This window comes from Mauremys reevesii, linkage group 1 (assembly GCF_016161935.1).
Source record: "Mauremys reevesii isolate NIE-2019 linkage group 1, ASM1616193v1, whole genome shotgun sequence".
Lineage (NCBI taxonomy): Eukaryota > Metazoa > Chordata > Testudines > Geoemydidae > Mauremys > Mauremys reevesii.
In genome coordinates, this window is record NC_052623.1 from 145,631,740 (window position 1) to 145,637,710 (window position 5,971).

The window sequence follows — 5,971 nt, forward strand, 5'->3', positions numbered from 1 at the left end:
AATGTGTTTATGTTCCAAAATTCATCTTTTAGTTGCTGATGTCAATATTGTGCAAAGTACATACATCATAATCCCATCCATTTTTTCTACTTAGAATAGCACAAGTCCATGGCCCTTCAAAGCATCAGGCGAAGGGGAGGGAAGCAGCGATGATTTATATACTAGACATCTCGCTAAATGCTACTTCACGGGGGTGAAGAACGGAAAGAGAGAGCACAGCTCTGATGTTCCCTGCAAGCAGAGAGAGATTTCTACACTAGCACTTTTGTCGATAAAACTTTGGTTGGTCAGGGGTGGGAAAAACTCACCCCACACCGACAAAAGTACCAGTGTGGACAGCGCTATGTCGGGGGGAGAGCATCTCCCACTGACATAGCTACTGCCACTCATTGGGGGTGGTTTAATTATGCTGACAGGAGAACTCTCCCATCAGGATAGAGAGGCTAAATAGGAAACCTTACAGCGAAACAGCTGCAGCCACATCCTGTCCATAGTGTAGACATAGATTGCGGAGGAGGGGGAGTCCTAGTGGTCAATTTCACTATAGGGCTCAGTCTTGCAAGGTACTCAACACTCTGGGTCCCATTCTAGCAAAGTACTTTAGCACATGCTTAACTTTAAAGAGCTCAGTAGTCCATTTGATGTCAATGAGACTCTGCACACCAGAGTGCTGGACACCTTGCAGGATCAAGCCCATCATGGCTAGCTGCAACTTAAACCACCTGTCCTTGAGAAATGAGGGCACTCAAGCTTAAGTAGCAAGACTAAGAAGATCAGCTTCTCCCTACTTGCTAACAAAGGGCTTTTTAAAAGGGATTTATTCAGAGATTTGGCCATTGTCAGCCCACCGTGCAAACCCCTGATATTGGCATACATGGTCTGTTTGGGATACATTATTATTATGATTATGCTAGTGTTAGTGTGAATGACGCTATACAGGCAAAAAACACTTGTCCCTGTCCTGAAGAGCTTACGTGGAACTTAAAACAAAAATGGCAAGAGGAGGGAATAAAACTTTGTGTTGTGAGAAGTGTAAGGGAATGCAAAGTAGGGGACAACAACATCATATAGTAGATTAGATGAGTAATATGCTTGTCCTGAGGGGCTTGTGATTCCTTCCCCTCCCCGCCACCGTGTAATTTTTTAAAACCCCGTCTTTTTTAAAAAGTCTGTGTGCAGGACAATTCTGAAGCAGAAGGGGTAAGAAAGTAGTAGGAATCTGACCAAGTCATGGTGCATAATGATGGGTGCTTTTGTATGCTACCCTTCTTCCTCTACCACCCTGTGCAATTTCTTTTGGGTCTGTTTAGTTTTTACAGATACTTTTGTTCTTTATAATTTAGTACAAGAGGTAAATTATACTAATAGTACAGGTAGAACATATTTCCTTCATTTAAACCATGAATAATTCATTTCATGTTTTCAGACAGCCACTGTGAGCATCTGTGACCTTGTGATGGAAAAAGCAACCCATATGGCTGTTTAAGTACTTCTTTATGAGCTAAATTCATTTGCCCAGTCAATCTTTATTTTTCTTTAGTTTCTTATCTAAATGCACTCTTCTAGCTTAGATATATAAAGGATTTCTTCTTTTTTTTTGGATTTTTAGCAAAGGAAAGTGTTAACGAGCCACTCCATCTTGAATGGTCCCTTGAAATATGTGTTAACTACTTATGTTAACCAATCTGTTCCAGCTTGTATTTAGCAGTGATGCCGAGGCTACATCTATATCTACTACAGCACTTGCAGCAGCACAGCTGCACTGATGCAGCTTCACTGCTGTAGGGCTTGTGGTGGAGATGCTCTAAGCCAACAGGAAAGCTCTCCTGTCAGTTTAATTACTCCACCTCCCATGTTGGGCAGTAGCTACTGTATGTCAGCAGGAGAAGCTCTCCCGCCAACATAGTGCTGTCCACACTGGTGCTTAGGTCAGTATAACTTATGTCACTCAGGGGGTGTGAATTATTCACATCCCCTGAGCCACATAAGTAAGTTGTACTATAGACAAGGTCTGAGTTAGTTTCCCTGACCTGAAGAAGAGCTCTGTGTAAGCTCAAAAGCTTGTCTCTCCCCAACAGAATTTCGTCCAATAAAAGATATTATCCACCTTGTCTATCTAATAACAGCAGCTATAGCCAACCATTATGTAATAAGGCCCTATATGTTAGTGATCCTTATGCAATCAGCTGCCTCAAAATCTTTCCAGTAAATCTTGACTTACAACATCCTTGCTTCTGCCTTTACTGGGTAGTCTGACAGCCATGATGAATTATGATATAGTTTTCTCATGATGGGAACCAAAGTCTGCTCAGCATCAGACAAAATCATTTTCATGTGTGACTTAAGCCAAACTTGAACCAGGATATCCAGAATAAAAAGGTAACGTACCTGTTAGCCTCAATTCCGTTTAGCCACCTTTTTCTTTTTCTGCTGCCTGCATTGGGTGGAATTCCACTGTGGGCTGTCATATGCATAGCCAAGAGTTTGGATCCCCTAACCACATATCAAATACTGTTGTTTAATATTTGTAATATGTCAGCATCCAGAGGTGTCAATACAGGTCCCATTGTGGTAGCCACTGTACAGGCACATAGTAAGAGACAGCTCCAGACCTAAAGAATTTACAATCTCAAACAAAAGATAGATAAAGGGCCTGCCTTAAGCCATTTTTCTCTACACTTATACCCTTAGGCACTGGTTATTTTTGGAGTAAAAGTACATCATTTGCCATTGCATATGAAGACTAAGACAGACAGTGCATGAGGTTAGAAATCCATTAGTTAGGGCTATGGTTCACTGCCTTCTGAATTTAGGGAGCTAATCCATTGTGTTACAGCTATCAGTGGTGCAAGACAGGGAGTCTTAGATGAGAAGGGCTGCTACTTGGTAAATGAACACTAGAGCTGCCAGCACATGGCTGGAAGTGGAGAGAGTGGCAGTTAGGACAGCGGTACAAGAGAAAAAACTGGAATGCAATTGAAGAGGGTTTGATAAAGAGAGAAGGAGCAAATATGTTAATCGTAGGGCTGTCAAGTGAGTAAAAAAATTAATCATGATTAATCACACTGTTAAACAATAATGGAATACCATTTATTTAAATATTTTTGGATATTTTCTACATTTTCAAATATATTGATTTCAGTTACAACACAGAATACAAAGTGTACAGTGCTCAGTTTCTATTTATTTTCAATACAAATATTTGCACTGTAAGAAACAAAAGAAACAGTATTTTTCAATTCACCTAATACAAGTACTGTAGTGCAATCTCTTTATCATGAAAGTTGAACTTACGAATGTCAAATTATGTACAAAAAATAGCTGCATTCAAAAATAAAACAATGTAAAACTTTGGAGCCTACAAGTCCACTGAGTCCTACTTCAGCCAAAAGAACGAGGAGTACTTGTGGCACCTTAAAGACTAAAACTCTGAAACCTACTTCAGCCAGTCGCTCAGACAAACAAGTTTGGTTATATTTGCAGGAGATAATGGTGCCTGTTTCTTGTTTACGTCACCTGAAAGTGAGAACAGGCGTTTGCGTGGCACTGTTGTAACTGGTAAAGATATTTACGTGCCTGATGTGCTAAAGATTCATAAGTCCCTTCATGCTTCAACCACCCTTCCAGAGGATATGCAACCATGCTGATGATGGGTTCTGCTCGATAACAATCCAAAGCAGAACGGACCAATGCATGTTCATTTTCATCATCTGAGTCAGATGCCACCAGCAGAAGGTTGCTTTTTTTTTTTTTTTGTTTGGTGGTTCAGGTTCTGTAATTTCCGCATCAGAGTCTTGCTCTTTTAAGACTTCTGAAAGCATGCTCCACACCTCGTCCCTCTCAGATTTTGGATGGCACTTCATATTCTTAAACCTTGGGTCGAGTGCTGTAGCTATTTTTAGAAATCTCACATTAGTACCTTCTTTGTGTTTTGTCAAATCTGCAGTGACCGTGTTCATAAATCAAACAAGATGTGCTGGGTCATCATCCGAGACTGCTATAACATGAAATATATGGCAGAATGCGTGTAAAATAGAGCAGGGAACATACAATTCTCCCCCAAGGAGTTCAGTCACAACTTTAATTAACAGACTATTTTTTTAACCAACATCATTAGTATGGAAGTATGTCCTCCAGAATGGTGGCTGAAGCATGAAGGGGCACACAAATGTTTAGAATATCTGGCATGTAAGTACCTTGCAACACCGTCTACAAACGTGCCATGGGAACGCCTGTTCTCACTTTCAGATGACATTGTAAATAAGAAGTATGCAGCAATATCTCTGGTAAACATAAACAAACTTGTTTGTCTTAGCGATTGGCTGAATGAGAAGAAGGACTGAGCGGACTTGTAGGAGCCAAAGTTTTACAATATTTTGTTTTTGAGTGCAGTTATGTAACAAAAAAAATCTACATTTGTAAATTACACTTTCATGATAGAGATTGCACTACAGTATTTGTATGAGTGAATTGAAAAATACGATTTCTTTTATCATTTTTACAGTGCAAATATTTGTAATAAAAAATAATATAAAGTGAGCACTGTACACTTTGTATTCTGTGTTGTAATAGAAATCAATATGTTTGAAAATGTAGAAAAACATCCAAAAAATTAATAAATTTCAATTGGTATTCTATTGTTTAACAATGCAATTAATCACGATTAATTTTTTTAATCACACTTAATTTTTTTTAGTTAATCACGTGAGTTAACTGCGATTAAATCAACAGCCCTAGCTAATGGGAAGTAAAGAAGTATGGGGGAAAAGATAACAGCAGAAAAAAACAAATGGAAGTAATTATTTAAAAGGCCAGACTTTGGAAGTTAGGCTCCAGAGGTAATTGTGAAATATTAATAACTGTGTGCGCTTATATGAGCCTTCCATCAGAGGGTCTTAAGTGCTTCAAACGTTAATCCTCACCTCACTCCATGTGACTGGTAGGTAGGCGGGAGTGAGGGTAAGGGGAGAGAGAAAACTATGCAAGATTCCTCTGTACTGAAGAGTTTTATGGGTTTTTTTTTTCTTATTTACAGTAGTCAATTGTACCGCTTTGACTACGTCAGTTTTAGTTAGATTGCTGAAGTCCCCTTGTGTGACACTCTTATTTTGGTTTCAGAATACCTTGCCTCAGTTTACCTTAACTGGTTTAACTAAATGAGTTTCTAAACTCATTTAATTACAGCACTACAATTTTCTCCCGTAGATACAGCCTCAGTCATGAGGAAAGCTTTGTCTCTGTGTAATGTACTGTGGGTGTGGGTGAGAGTGAAACTGGATCAGCCACTAGAGCAGGGGTCTCAAACACGTGGCCAGGAGCCTGCCCTGGCCCCAATGAGCGCTGCTGCCACCCCGGAGCCGCTCTAGGTAAGCGGTGCCGGGCCGGAGCTCACACCCCGCACCCCTCCTGCCCCCCAACTCCCTGCCCTGAGCCCCCTGCCACACCCCACACTTCTCCTGCACTCCCTGCCCTGAGCCACCTGCTGCACCCTCCACCCCGACCCCCTGCCGTACCTCTCATCCCTCTTGCACCCCACACACCTCTTGCACTCCCTGCTCTGAGCCCCTGCCATACTCTGCACCCCTCCTGCACCCCCTGGTGACAGGGAAGGGGCAGCGTTGGGGTGGGGACTTTGGGGAAGGGGCTGGAAAGGGGCAGGGAAGGGGTGGGAACAGGCGGGGCAGGGGCAGAGTGGGGGCGGGGACAGTGAGGGTGGGGGTGTCAGTGATGCGGCCCTCCGGCCAATGCACTAGACGTCCTCAGGAGCGTAGCTAAGGGGGAGCGGGGGGAGCAGTCGCTCCCCCACTGAGCACATTCCCCAAAAGTGGTGCCTTTTTAATTTTTACACTCACGCAGGGACGACGTTGCAGGGTGAGACTTTGGAAGCGCCTCTTTGCTCACCGCTGTCAGCTCGCGGCACAGAGGGTGCGCCTGTCCCTTTAAACCGGGTGGGAGGGGGCATTCCCATGGT